The 16,324-nt window shown below is 43.7% G+C and overlaps 1 protein-coding gene across 1 annotated transcript in view; it reads right to left on the minus strand.

Moving 5' to 3' along the window:
- Positions 1–16,324, minus strand: part of LOC112080779 (rho GTPase-activating protein 6) — a 101,484-nt gene that overhangs the window by 37,651 nt on the left and 47,509 nt on the right. The gene's annotated exons all lie outside the window — the stretch shown is intronic.

The raw sequence follows: 16,324 nt of genomic DNA on the forward strand, positions 1-16,324 counted from the left end.
TGCTTCGACATATCTATAGATCGTTATGATGGAATATCTAAAGACAGAGTATGAGAGAACAAGAGTGAAGAATAGAAAGGGAGCGGAGAAAGACAGCGGGGGGGGGGGGTATGAGACAGAGATGCTATGAGAGAAAGGGAGAGGGAGACAGTATGTGTGTGACAGAAAGTAAGAGAGAGGAAGGTGTATGAGAGAGAGAAGAGCGAGAGAGCGCGCGAGAGAGCGAGAGAGCGCGAGAGAGAGCGAGAGAGCGAGAGAGAGAGAGAGAGAGAGAGAGAGAGAGAGAGCGAGAGAGGAGAGAGAGCGAGAGGAGCGAGAGAGAGAGAGAGAGAGAGAGAGAGAGAGAGAGAGAGAGAGCGAGAGAGAGAGAGAGAGAGAGAGAGAGAGAGAGAGAGAGAAGAGAGAGAGAGCGAGAGCGAGAGCGAGAGAGAGAGAGGAGAGAGAGAGAAAGAGAGAGAGAGATAAGTGGAAATGGTTTGGATTCTTGTCAGTTGACTCTGAAAGTTGGACAGTAATCCCAGAATCTCCAGTTCTCTCTCTCTTCCCCACTCCAACGACTCGTGAAACAATCCAACGAGCCATTTGCTTTTCTTTTCTCTATTTTTTCAAGGATCTCCAGGCCTCAGCGAAACACCGGCTAACCCAACCCCAGCGCAAGATAAACAAAACCCACAGTCAGTGTGCTGAAATATCTCAGTAACACATGCCTGAGGGCTTCTGGAATTCATAAGGAACACAGACAAACGCATTAAATCATCCGGGGGAGAGGTAGAACTTTTGACTGGAATGCACGCCCTGGCTAATATACAGCTCTCCACAGAGCATGACTTCGAACAGAGCAGCAGGCTATGGCCCTATGGTACTGAGTGGAAAGGTCTACACATCTTCATGTGTAAGTGTCTTACTGACACTACATAAGACAGGAAGTTCACTCCTGAGTCTTCTAGATGTACTGTATAGGAAAACATGTGTACTGAGGTTTACATCTCAAATCATAAGTGCTTACAGCTTCCCCAAACACACTCTGTGGAGGGGAAGTTCACGGTTGTCTGCTAGACAGTTTGATGTTGGTCTCGGAGAGGTCCAAGGTGGATGTTGATGGCATATGTTTGTGAAAATGCTTGTAGCATTGGCACAGGGACAGACTGACTAGCCATATGAACAGACAGACGGACAGGCAGATGGACAGACTAGAAAGGAAGTCAGACAGACGACATTTACACACACACACACAAAAACACCTCGCTACTTTACCTTTGGGGATGGTGATCTGACAGCCCAGGTCATAGTCTTGATGGAGCCTGTTGAAGGCTACCTCCTGTAGCCAGGTCCGCTCCAGCTCCGAAAGGCTCTGGATGGCCGTCGGCGTCAGCCGTACACTCCGCCCTGACAGGCTGTTCAGGTGAAGTCACCCTGGGGGAGATTTTTATTCTGTCACTTGGCAGAGGAACATTGTTCAGCTAGTGGCTAGCATCAGCTGTTCTTACTTAAAGTAGCTAGCTTGAGAGTTGGTTATAGCCCCTAAGACTACCTCCACTGTTACCACGTTCATCACTGATACTGTCACCATAACCTGACCGTGTTGTCAGATTTTCTGTTCGAAGAATGGGTCTGCAGTCACTGCAATTGACCGTGATGCCCATAATGATCGAAGGCTGGTTGTTTGTAAAGTTGCAACACCTTGAAAGGAATGGGCAAGTCTCGACTATCGTCACAAACAGATGTTACAGTATCGGGACAGATTGTCCTTAGATTCAAACGTCCACAGCTCAACCCAAAGCATTTTATGCCTGAGCAATAAGCCCTAAAGGCGCACTCCTTAACTTGAAAGAGAAGCCCAGGTCAGTAAAGCTGATGGATGTTTAGGCTCAGCATTTGTTTCGTTTTTTTACCTTTATTTTAACAGGGACGACATATTGAGACCTAGGTCTCAATATGTGTATACAACATAAATATACACATTATACCCAAACTATATGTGTAACCTTAATTTAACTAGGCAAGTCAGTTAAGAACAAATTCTTATTTACAACGACGGCCTACACCGGCCAAACCAGTGCGCCGCCCTATTGGACTCCCAATCACAGCTGGTTGTGTTACAGCCTGAATTCAAACCAGGGTGTCTGTAGTGCTCCCGCACATTGGCTAACCGGGCTATCTGCATTGTGTCCCACCCACCACCGCCAACCCCTCTTTTACGCTACTGCTACTCTCTTGTCATCATATATGCATAGTCACTTTAACAATATCTACATGTACATACTACCTCAATCAGCCCGACTAACCGGTGTCTGTATGTAGCCTCGCTACTTTTATAGCCTCGCTACTGTATATAGCCTGTCTTTTACCTGTTGTTTTATTTCTTTACCTAATACATTTTTTGCACTATTGGTTAGAGCCTGTAAGTAAGCATTTCACTGTAAGGTGTTGTATTCGGGGCAGGTGACAAATAAACTTTWATTTTATTTTATTTAGTGACGCCTCTAGCACTGAGATGTAGTGTCTTAGACCACTATGCCACTCGGTATATACAGTGGGCCCTAAAATTACTGGCACCYCTGACTGGCAATGCACAAACAATACTTWAAAAAATAGAAACAATATAATTATAGAGATAAACTCAAAATACCAACGTGAGAAATACTGTACTTTATTAATGTTTCAATGGAACCCAMCAAAATCATACAATTATTTAATACTAAATAAATTTCACCAAAATCAAGGTTTCATAATTATTGGCACTCCTCATTTAGTACTTAGTGCCACCACCTCTGGCAAGGATAACAGCATGGTCTTTTCCTGTAAAGTTTGACAAGGTTAAGGAACACATTTGGAGAGATTTTGGACCATTCCTCTATGCAGATCCTTTCAAGATCCTTCACATTCTTGGGTTTGCGCTTATCAACTGCCCTCTTCAACTCAGCCCACAGGTTTTCGATTGGCTTGAGGTCCGGCGACTGAGATGGCAATGGCAGAACATTGATTTTGTTRTCACRGAACCATTTCTGTGTGGATCTTGAGGTATGTTTTGGGTCATTGTCTTGTTGGAAAGTCCACATATGGCCAAGACCCGGCCTTCTGGCAAAGGCAACCAGATTGTCAGCTAAAATTGCCTGATAGTTTGTGGAATTCATTATGCCATCAATCTTAACCAGTGCCTCTGGACCTCTGGAATTAAAACAGCCCCAAAACATCACTGACCCACCACCATATTTCACCGTGGGTATGAGGTGCCTCTCCTTGTATGCATCTCTGTTTTGACGCCAAACATGCCAATGCTGTATCTGACCAAAACGTTCAATTTTGGTCTCATCTGACCAGAGCACCTTCTTCTAATCATAATTTAAATGACGTTTGGCAAACTCCAAGAGCTTGCGTCTGTATCTTGGGGTCATTAAGGGTTTTCTTCTGGCAACCCTTCCAAAGAGCCTGTGGTTGTGGAGGTGGCGTCTGATGGTGCTTTTTTTAAACCTGGCAACCCCAAGACCTCTGGCCTGCAATTCTTTCACAGTGATTCTTGGGGATTTTGCTGCTTCTCTCACGATCCTCCTCCCTATCCTGTTGGGCAAAATGCATTTGCGTCCTCTAGCCGTGAGGATTTCAACTGTTCCATATCTCTTTTTTTCTTCTTTTTTTTTTTACAATTGCCCTGACAGTGCTCAGTGGTATATTCAATCGCTTGTGGATCTTCTTGTAGCCGTTACCAGATTTATGAAGGTCTACAACCATCTGTCCCTTTTGAACTGCCAGTTCTTTTCTTTTCTTCATGGTGTTGGATGACAAAGGGATATYGCATGCGTGTTACCTCCTTTTTATACCCTAGTGAAAAAGGAAGTGATGTTATGGCTCAATATAGTTCCGTAACTCTTAGATAAACTTAAATAAGTGGAATTTTTCACATGTTGGTATTTTGAGTTTATCTCTAAAATTATATTGTTTATATTTTTTTAAGTATTGTTTGTGCATTGCCAGGCAGGGGTGTCAGTAATTTTGGAGCCCACTGTATATACAGTATATATACATAGCGGAGCGGACAGGTTGTATATGGCAGGTTAGGGAAAGGGGAGGMACGAGAGTGGATGGCTTGACTAGCAGGCAACTCACAAAGAGCTTCAAGATGAACTCATAAATCACCTCAATCCCTGGTTCTATGGTTCTACATTCCCCTCTGTCATCCCTACAAGCTGGTGAAGAGAGAGGACAGAGCTAGAGTACTGATGTATTAGCCAGAGATCAGAGCAGGTCAGCGTTGTTCATCATGAATCTTGTTCTGGAGGCAGCTCTGCAGAGTGGTCACTAGCTGGCACAGCCACAAAGTCTTAAATCTGACACACACACACACGCACACAACATGCGCGCACGCACGCACGCACACACACACACACACACACACACACACACACACACACACACACACACACACACACACACACACACACACACACACACACACACACACACACACACACACACACACACACACACACACACACACACACACACACCACACACACACCACACACACACACACACACACACACAGAGTCCTCCTTGAACCGGCCTTAGTACGTCATAGAACCTCATTTAGCTTGTAATTTGTTCTTACGCAAGCCTAGTTTTGTGCAACAACTTTGAATTCACTCCTGCTTAAAGATACAACAATACCCACCTTGTGCTTCCAAAACGCCCCAGCCAGCAGAGAGGAACAACAGCATCATCCACCAGAACAGTGAAAAACAAGGAGGTGGAAATAGAAGGGGGGAAGGGGGACCTTTGAAGGGGGGGGGGACAGCTGGAAAAGCAGGGGCTGCTACTCTCTTGAGCTGTTAGGCATGGCAAGGGGGCTGAATGSGATGCCTGAGCTCCAATTCCCCCGAGTCCATCTATGGATCATGTATGGAWTGGCTATGGAACGCTGGTACCTCAGAAATGCTGCTCCCTCCTCACCACTTGGGAGTTCTCTTCAGACTCTAATTCTAGTCTCTATGAGCACATTTACAATACAGTAAACAGGAAAGCCAGTTGACWTTGACAGTGCTTAGTGTACACAACTAATKTGTTACRAAACAATTCAACATGCTTGTCMGAGCCATGACCCACTGGGTGAATTAAAGGGGTCAAATATCTACTATGGCTGCTCCCTTAACAACCTCAGGAAGAARAATGATCTTGTCCAATTGTATCCTCTCCGCTGTACGTACYGTAAACCTTTGCCAGAGAACCAATCAATATTGGTCAGTTTGTGTTTCATAATCTCTGTTTTCACACTTGGCTAAGGACTACAGTTGACTAGGAACTACATCTCCCAAACCSGCTAACCATCTCAACTCCTGCTCCACCCCCCAGCTCTGAGGCCCACACGGTCCTCCACACATGGCCTTCTCATTATATAAAGACAGGGTCCGACCAGGCTGCCTCCCTCCACACTCTTAGTGTGTTTTAAACATCTCTTTTTCCACTACTCACATATTATCATATGCACTCTGCGCCTGAAAACATGTTTACCCTTGAYACAGGTAGACCTCACGGCCAGAGATACTGCTAATAGGACGAGTACAGATTGTCACTCAGAATGAGTTGTCCTCAACACATCAATTCCATTTGATTTCCCAGTGAAATCAGGAACTCAATGCAACTTCCTTGCCAACTGCATAGAGCTGAAATAAYAAGCTTACTGTATGCAAGTTGATTCTTACCTTGCCTTTCAGTAGCGCRTTGTCATAGGTGTCAATCACGTTTGAGCTTGTTTTAATAGCGGGGATGAGAAAAKAATTGTAAAATGGTTGTGTACTGCAATCGAGTTATTCCATTTGCTTTGAACATCTCCATTCGACCAATCGTCAGATGATGTGCAAGAAAACACGTTATCTAACCATAATCGTATTCAGGTTGCCATGCTGCTGTGACTAATCATATCACTTAAACAACTTGGCTTATGTAATTMAATTTCGTTGAAAAGTGTGAAAGTCTTGCAAGGAGAAAGGTTAACTGTAGCATACCAATGACTGTYGTGTAGGGTGGGCTATTACTGTACTGTGATTTACAGGACACGTCTACAATGACGCCTTAAAAGGCAGACTGGCGGTTCGGTAAGCAATGTATAGAATGTATAGAGGGAGGATCAACATCTTAATCCAATCATGGCTATTCCAGACTCTCMAATCCGAGCTGAGAAAATCTACTGACTCATGACAATATTCAACCTATAGGTTCTGTTCTCTCCAAGATACCTATGTGATGTATTGTGTGGGAGTGTTACTGTTTGTCAGGGCAGCCCTTTTCGAAATAGCTTTGGGRTGGCTCGGCTAATAAGGTGGGCGGTATGCGCCTTTTTAAACTCTGTTCAATGAGCGAGGACAAATTGCACAAATTGAAGCAAAAGAATATGCTTGTTTCCGTGGTAACGTATACACAGAGCCTCAAGTGTTCCGGGATACGCTGAAAACATCACCATGGCAACAATCGAACGAATGCCCAATGGCTAAACTTGCACACGCTACCGACCTCACTGAATGGACGTATAGTAAAGAAAGTGCAACATCAGTTGAATCAATGAGCGGGTTCTCTCGTTTCTCTCGTTTCTCAGCTAAATGCAATGACCTRAAATCCTCTTCAACAACTCAGCAACCATCAGCGGTAGCAAACTGCACAGTAACTTCAACTACATCATGCAATCRAACATTTCATGGTGATCTTCATAACACGCTGTCYGCATGAAAACCAGTGAATTTAAAGTTGGGAAGGCACAATAGCCCTGGTTGGCACTCTGCCAAAGACAACATGTTCCTCTCTCTCTATTAGATTCATTCTATTGAGACCCTGGCGGGTACAAACCTACTGCTTTAATTGAGAACACATTCATCTGATCCAAAGGACCAGGAGAACCTGGGCCCAGAAATGAGGTGTAGGATGTCACTCTAGGGATCAACACACAGTCATAGCCTATAGGTGAGAGTATAGAAATAGAGGTACACTCAATATGGCCGCCCGGAATGTCGACTTGAACGTCCGTTCTAGTCATTCTAATTCAATGGGTGAGAGAGTGTATAAAAAGAATGTTGACTTGAATAGGAATCCTCTGATATGACTGTATTGACAAYACATGTCCATAGCGTTGGTTGCAGGCCAAAAGATCACGACATCACCCATTAAACCACAGCAAACAAACAATGCAGCATGCTCTGAACCTAACTAAGCAATTCACCAGTCAGATGAATTAGTGGGCCACAGGAGGTTGGTGGCACCTTAATTGGGGAGGATGAGCTCATTGTTATGGCTGGAACGGAATAGGTGGAATGGTATCAAACACATCAAACACATGGTTTGATGCCATTCCATTCGTGCCATTCCAGACATTATTATGAGCCGTCCTCCCCTCAGCAGCCTCTACTGCAGCGGGCCGATGCGTAATCTCGCTAATGCCGGGACAATAATAGGTTATTGACACCACTCTGGTCCCTTTCAAGTGGTTTCATATGCATATGCCTGTACGGAATCAAGTGAAGTCAAACTTTAGAATGAGAATCCAAACCTTACAAATGAACCAATTTGATCCATCTACAAGAACATTTTAAACAACGTGATGGTTTCTTATGCTGACGGTACAGTAGGCTATCACTCGTTATACAGAGTATTAAAGGAACTGCATACATCATACAATAAGACAACCACCTCATATTGCCAAGTGAACTTTTGCTCAACCTTTCTCGCACCACTGACCAGTATGCTATAGACCTCACTTGAGGATTTCTTTTTATAACAACAACCCCATGCGAATGTGATCGTGAACAGATGAAATCAGTGACAGCTGATGTCCCTGTCACCAACTCTCGCCCCTCCAATTTTCTATGTGGTATTATGAAATAGAATCCAATTCATGTAAAAACAAACCTTGAAACACCCCAACACCAACATATCCCCACCACARAGAGAGGACAGGCCCTTGGGCTCCATTAATACAACAACAAAAAATCTCAATGGCGGAAAATGCACTCCGTCCGCACATGTAATTAACGGCAACATCTGTTGCCTTTGAAAATGACGGTCGGCTCTCCAACCCTCTCAGATGAGGATACCACATCGCACATCTGAGGAGGAAACATCCCAATCCCAAATAGGCCTCCCAATCCCAATTTTGCATAGGGATACCGCCTGATACYGTGGCCAAGGAAAAATATTTTTTTTAAAGAGGGAGATGTGTTAAGAGATTGCAGCAAAGGAATGTTCCTTTTTACRTCATTGTTTTTACTCTTTATGTTTTTGTTTTACAAGTCCCGTTGACTCTGACGGGGTAATGGATTACTCGTGTAGTGCTGGAACCACACCAAGGTTAACATCTGCTTGTAAKTACAGCGCTGTTGGGCTAGCTAAACTCTGGTTGGCCTGTCAGAGACAAAGGATTGATGGACCCCTCCACCTGCCGTGGTCCATCCGTCTCGCTGGCTGAGAGAAAATAGCCCGGGAAACATCTTGATACGTCAACWAGCAAAAGTCAAGTTATCAGAAAACAACTGGGGGACTAATGAGGACGATCATATATCATAAACATTCAGTAAGAAGCAAAAACATGCCTAACTATCCTAGCTATCCTAGCACATAAATTGTGAGCCTTCATCTCATCTCGAGCATGGCTATTCACTGCAAAATAACCACGGTGAAGCAGGTGAGGTAACTACCACTGGTCTTATCAACAATTACAAAATATTTAGTGTTTCAGGGGATGGTGTGCTTCCAATGTACTATTCTAATTTGCAAATATGTGGGACTGTGACAACACACCAGCTCCAGCTCGTGACAAACATACTTGCTTGCTAATCAAGTGGAGGGGGGTCATATGAGGTAGATTATTTTGAAGACATTTGTGTAGCACAAACTCCAAACTGTAACTACATAAGAATGTGTGCATTAGGGTAACTGAGTTCAACCCCTGAGGTTGAGGATATAGATGACGTCATTGTTACATAACAKATAGAACCAAAACAACTCTGGTATCAAGCAAATGTGACTGTTARGGWGAGGTTGTAGACATTACCCCAGTCAGGCCAGTAAGACAACATGGGTTCAATTAAATCAAAACCACATTGGCCCTATTTTTCTACTGACAAATTCAATCACAGAATGGTTTATTACTGTAAAGTTTTATTAGTGTAAGTTAAATACTGTAAAGTTTTCCTCCAGCGTGCTATAACTTTATGTGGGTGCGAGTGGCCCGTGTGTGTGTGTGTCATATATTTTAGTCATATAACCTCATGTAAAACTAAACCACACCTCCTCCCACTGCTCTATTCAGCCTATAGCATGACCCAAGATCACTCCCCTCTCTCTCCTTCCTTCTCTCTTCTTTCCCATCCCCCTGTCCATCCAGCCAACCAGCCCAAACACTAAGGATCTCTGGTGCAAGCGCTCCCTGCTCTCTCTTCCCCTACAGCCGAGATCACCACCGCCAAAGAATGTGTGTAATCTCCCATGCATGCCAGCAGGCAAATCCTCTAGCCTTTAAGCTCAACAGCGCAGTGAGCTAATGAACGCTCTTAATGATTCCAATATTATATGCAGAGCTTTCAATGATTAGTCAATGAGGGAAAATATGTGGAATAATGTGCAATTTTAAATGTGCAATTTGACTTGAGTGCTGCTGCGTGATTACAACTAGAGAGGAAGGCAGACCTTTCCTCGACTCTTGGTGAATTGGATCCTTTTTAAGTAGTAGTTTCGACCTCCGAATGGGCGCACAATAACAAAAGATGAAGGTGTCACAGCAAACACGTAAATGTGAGGCAGGAATGCAAAGAAGTGTGTGGCGCTGGATATTAGTTTCAAAACTTGAAAAGTGGTAGCCATAAACATCGAAAATACATACAAATTGTGACTGTATGTTCTCACATCTCCTTATTCAATGTCAAGGGTCAATGAATGGATAYATATTGCTACAACATAGCATGACTACTCTTTGTTTCCCCATTTTCACCACTGCATATACTGCCAGGGACCTGTGTCTTTTAGGGAAATTGATGCATAATGTTAAGGGAAAATACCACCCAAAAACGATCTTTTGGTATTTCTTTCATTAGTCCACTAGAAGCTGGGTAGACAGTGATGGCTGAGTTCCTCACTGGAGATCCAAGTATGTAACTTGAATTTCCGTGCCAAGCTCCCATTGACATCAATGCATCATTTACACAAATGTCTGAGCTACACACGCATTTCTCCGGTTAGGATTAGGCCCTGAATCAGGAAACCTTAAAACATCATTTGTTATGTTTTTTGTTTTTTTTACTATTATAGCTCACGTTACGAATGTCTCCATTTTCTCTTGTGGGCCTGTCAATGTCTCAAAGTAAATATGATGTAGTGGAATACGTGGATACGTGCGCAAAAGCACCTGCGTCAAAATACTTTGACTAATCACAGAACAATCAAAACGGTAACGATCATAATCTAAAGATCTCTATCGTTCACACACAAACACATTCACACGGAGGGCGGCACACATCTTTCATGCATACACGACCAAATACACTCACTCTCTCTCTCTCTCTCTCTCTCTCTCTCTGCTGAACACATGCATATCGCAGCCTATTGTGTTTCAAAGTGGGCATGCATCTCTGACCTCTGCCCTGGGAGCTGCACACTGATTAGCCACTGATCATATAAGGTACAGTCCTTTTTCAAAGGCTCCACAGCTGCAGAAAGTATTCCATCTCCCCTCAATTGCTGCTTCTAATCTACACAGCTAGAAGCTCCTGAGTTAAGGCAGCCAAGGCAATGCCATTCCCCTTTAAAGCAACCATTATAGTAGGATTTACACATATTTATTGACTGGAGGGAGGAAACCCTAAAGTCCTAATAGTCCCACTTTAAGACAGCTTATGTAGGTTCCCTGACACATAGGWTGATTGATTTTGCTTCATACYCAAGCACTTGTTACTCGAGGTATGCACACAGTAGAAACTGGAGAGTGTTTTTTGCAGAGTTWMAATTATTTTCCTCTCGAGAAGTCAAATTAAATCATTTTAGAGTGTAATTATTAAACAATTCYAGGTAAGTACCAGTTTTTTWWAAATCTGACACAGCCRTTGCATYAAGGAGAAGTATATCTTTAATTCTGTGAATAACACTTGTATCTTTTATCAATGTTTATTATGAGTATTTCTGTAAATTGATGTGGCTCTGTGCAAATTCACGGGATGTTTTGGAGGCAAAGCCAAATGTAAACTGAGGTTTTTAGATATAAATATGAACTTGATCGAACAAAACATACATGTATTGTGTAACATGTTGTCCCGGGAGTGTCATCTGATGAAGAATATCAACGGGTAGTGATTAATTTTATCTCTATTTCTGCTTTTTGTGACTCCTCTCTTTGGTTGGAAAATGGCTGTATGCTTTCTGTGACTAGTTGCTGACCTAACATAATGATATGTTTTGCTTTCGCCGAAAAGCCTTTTTGAAATCGGACACTGTGGTTGGATTAACGAGAAGTTTATCTTTAAAATGGTGTCTAATACTTGTATGTTTGAGAAATTTGAATTATGAGATTTCTGTTTATTGAATTTGGCGCCCTGCAATTTCATTGGCTGTTGGCGAGGGGAACCCCGTTCTAGCGGAACCCCGTTCCCAGACAGGTTAAACAAAATATCTGTTAACATGTCTCTATGCCCACCATCTCTGCCATCTCTCCTAAGCTCAACTCTGGTGGTATAAAAGCCCAGTTAAGTTCTGCACTKCAGGGGGCAGACCTGTTGAATGAGCAATTATTAATCTATGGGCGCATCTGTAGTTTTAAGGATAAAAATGAATATGAAGATATTTAGGAGCATTATTACAGTGCACTTTAGGAGCATTATTACAGTGCACTTTAGGAGCATTATTACAGTGCAGAAGATGGGAGTGGATATCTAGCATGGAGACTGACATTTGTTCAAAGGGAAGCATCAGAGGGACGACAGAAGACCAAGTGATTTTGATTGTAGTTAGTCTCATTCAGACACATGAACAGAGAATAATTGTATGTGAACATCTGTATAAGCAAGTGTTTCTTAGTCTCTTACTCTTTTAGTATGTCTTAGTATTAATTCTGTTTCTGAGTCAAATAAATCCTACTTTTCATCTGGTGACATAACTGCATGCATGGCCATCCTTGCAGAGTTTCTGAGCCTTGTTTTTCATATCTTATGACACAATATTGTATACTTGTATAGAGCAGACAAACCCAGTAATCTGTMAATGTTTCACCATGTTACAGGTGGWCCTGATAGAGACCCCTTCAGAGAGGAAACCTGTCCAACAACAGAAAGCCTGTGTTGTGAGGCCGTTGCACTGATGAAGCATACAGCTGATGAAGCAATTGTAAAGGAGAAGATGAAGCAGACCTTTGCCTATCGCCAAAAGATGGTTCATGACCCAGTGAAGTCCTCTGAAATATTCACAGCGTTTCCAAGATTCCAAGACATAGCAGGAATTGTATGTGGATCTTCAACTGCCTTGCCTTGAAACTGTCAGGACAATTGTGTTCTGTTCTACAACAGTCTGATTAGGACTGTGATATATTACATGACGATAGTGCCACACCATAATGTTTACTGTTCTGTCTTGACTTATTCCATCTTGTCTGCAGATTGAGCAAGATTTTAGTCTGATGTTTGGTGATGCAACCTCTGCAAAGTTCCTGGAGAAGTGGCCTACTCTCTACAAGCAGAAAGTCATTGGCTGAATAGGTCCATCGGACAATTTCTTSGGCCACTATACCTATTCTACCAATTGGACTGGTCCCCTTTACCACACGGAACCCTACTAATCCATTACGACTGGTCTACCGACGTAAACGCACAAGGAGGCTCCACACGGGGAGGCTATAAACAGACTTCCCCCGTCACGACGTCCCTCTGAGGCCCTTCTGCTAGCTTGCTACCCCGGCCCGCTAGCTGTCTGAATTGCTGTGTCTCCAACCAGCCTCACTACTCACTGGACCCTTATGATCACTCGGCTACGCATGCTTCTCCTTCATGTCAATATTCCTTGTCCATTGCTGTCCTGGTTAGTGATTATTGCCTTATTTCACTGTATAGCCTCTAGCCCTGCTCAATATACCTTAGCCAACCCTTTAGTTCCACCTCCCACACATGCGATGACATCACCTGGTTAAAATTATGTTTCTAGAGACAATATCTCTCTCATCATCACTCAATGCCTAGGTCTACCTCCACTGTATTCACATCTTACCATACCTTTGTCTGTACATTATGCCATGAATCTATTCTATCGCGCCTGAAGCCGTACCCTTATCCTATCCCCCTCTATCCTCTGGTGATGTAGAGGTTAATCCAGCCCTGCAGTGCCTAGTCCACTCCTATTCCCCAGTGCTCTCATTTGTTGACTTCTGTAACCGTAAAAGCCTTGGTTTCATGCATTAACATTAGAACCTCTCCCTAAGTTTCTTTTATTCACTGCTTTTGCACACTCAGCCAACCGGATGTCCTAGCCGTGTCTGAATCTGGCTTAGGAAGACCACCTCTTGCTGTTTTCAACCAAGATCTCAGCGATCACTGCCTCACTGCCTGAACTGTAATGGGTCTCGGGTCAAACGACCACCCTCATCACTGTCAAACGCTCCCTAAAACACTTCAGCGAGCAGGCCTTTCTATTCGACCTGGCCCGGGTATCCTGGAAGGATATTGACCTCATCCCGTCAGTAGAGGATGCCTGGTTATTCTTCAAAATTGCTTTCCTCACCATCTAAATAAGCATGCCCCATTCAAAAAATTAGAACCAGGAACAGATATAGCCCTTGGTCTCTCCAGACTGACTGCCCTGACTCCCTCCAGACCTGACTGCCCACAAAAACATCCTGTGGCGTTCTGCATTAGCATCGAACAGCCCGTGATATGCAACTTGTCAAGGAAGTTAGGAACCAATATACACAGGCAGTTAGGAAAGCAAGCTAGCTTTTTCAAGCAGAAGTTTTCATCCTGTAACAAACTCAAAAAAGTTCTGAGACACTGTAAAGTCGTGGAGAATAAGAGCACCTCCTCCAGCTGCCCACTGCACTGAGCAAGGAAACACTGTCACCACGATAATCCACTATAAATCTATAATTGAGAATTTCAATAAGCATTTTTCTACGGCTGGCCATGATTTCCACCTGGCTACACCTACCCGTCAACAGCCCTGCACCCCCACAGCAACTCGCCCAAGCCTCCCATTCTCCTTCACCCAAATCCAGATAGCTGATGTTCTGAAAGAGCTGCAAAATTTGGACCCTACAAATCAGCCGGGCTAGACAAATCTGACCCTCTCTTTCTAAAATGATCTGTCGAAAATGTTGCAACCCCTATTACTAGCCTGTTCAACCTCTCTTCGTATCATCTGAGATTCCCAAGATTGGAAAGCAGCCCGGTCATCCCCCTCTTCAACTCTAGACCAAACTGCTACAGACCTATATCTATTCTACCTGCCTTTCTAAGGTCTCAAAAGTCAAGTTAACAAACAGATTACCGACCATTCAAATCCCACAGTGCCTTCTCGCTATGCAATCTGGTGCAATCTGGTTTCAGAGCTGGTCATGGGTGCACCTCAGCTACGCTCAAGTCCTAAACGATATCATAACCGCCATCGATAAGAACAATACTGTGCAGCCGTATTCATCGACCTGGCCAAGCTTTCGACTCTGCAATCACCACATTCTTATCGGCAGACTCAACAGCCTTGGTCTGAAATGATTCCCTCGTCTGGTTCACCAACTACTTCTCAGACAGAGTTCAGTGTGTCAAATTGGGGCCTGTTGTCCAGACCTCTGGCAGTCTCTATGGGGGGCCACAGGGTTCAATTCTCGGGCCGACTCTCTTCTCTGTATACATCAATGATGTCGCGCTTGCTGCGGGTGATTCTCTGTCCACCTCTACGCAGACAACACCATTCTGTATACTTCTGGCCTTCTTTGACACTGTGTAACTGACCACCAGACAAGCTTCAATGCCATACAACTCTCCTTCCGTGGTCTCCAACGCTCTAAATGCAAGAAAACTAAATGCATGCTCTTCAACCGATCGCTGCCGCACCTGCCCGCCCGTCCAGCATCACACTCTGGACGGTTCTGACTTAAATATGTGGACAACTACAAATACCTAGGTGTCTGGTTACACTGTAAGCTATCCTCCAGACTCACATTAAGCATCTCCAATCAAAAATTAAATCTACAATCGGCTTCCCTATTTCGCAACAAAGCATCTTCACTCATGCAGCCAAACATACCTTGTAAAACTGACCATCCTACCGATCCTCGACTTCGGTGATGTCATTTACAAAATAGCTCCAACACTCTGCTCAACAAATTGGATGCAGTCTATCACAGTGCCATCCGTTTTGTCACCAAAGCCCCATATACTACCCACCACTGCGACCTGTATGCTCTCGTTGGCTGCCCTTGCTTCATACTCTTCGCCAAACCCACTGGCTCCAGGTCATCTACAAGTCTTTGCTAGGTAAAGCTCCGCCTTATCTCAGCTCACTGGTCACCATAGCAGCACCCACCCGTAGCACGCCCCAGCAGTTATATCTCACTGTCACCCCCAAAGCCAATCCTCCTTTGGTCGCCTTTCCTTCCATTCTCTGCTGCCAATGACTGAAAAAACTGCAAAAATCACTGAAGCTGGAGACACATACTCCCTCACTAGCTTTAACACCAGCTGTCAGAGCAGCTCACAGATCACTGCACCTGTACATAGCCCATCTGTAAATAGCCCATCCAACTACCTCATCCCCATACTTATTTATTTATTATTTACCTTGCTCCTTTGCACCCAGTATCTCTACTGCACATCATCTTCTGACATCTACCATTCAGTGTTAAATTGCTATATTGTAATTTCTTCGCCACCATGGCCTATTTATGCCTACCTCCCTTATCTTACCTCATTTGCACACACCGTATATAGACTTTTTATTTTTTTCTACTGATTATTGACTGCATGTTTGTTTATTCCATGTGTAACTCTCTGTTGTGTATGTGTCGAACTGCTTTGCTTATCTTGGCCAGGCGCAGTTGTAAATGAGAACTTGCTCTCAACTAGCCTACCTGGTTAAATAAAGGTGAATAAAAATAAATAAATAAAAATTGACCAAAGCCGTGCCTCACACAGACAGGCGACCTGCAAGACTGGTTCAAAATGCTGAATCCACAACAGAAGGAAAATGGTATGCTGGATAAAATGATTATACTAATGGAAGGGAGCATTGTTTTTGAAAGCAAAATGGAATGACGTAACTTTCAGTGAAATGTGTACTTTCAGGATGGGCAGTGACATGTCATCCATTTTGGTCCTTGCCA

The sequence above is a fragment of the Salvelinus sp. IW2-2015 genome, unplaced genomic scaffold (genome assembly GCF_002910315.2).
Source record: "Salvelinus sp. IW2-2015 unplaced genomic scaffold, ASM291031v2 Un_scaffold16496, whole genome shotgun sequence".
NCBI lineage: Eukaryota > Metazoa > Chordata > Actinopteri > Salmoniformes > Salmonidae > Salvelinus > Salvelinus sp. IW2-2015.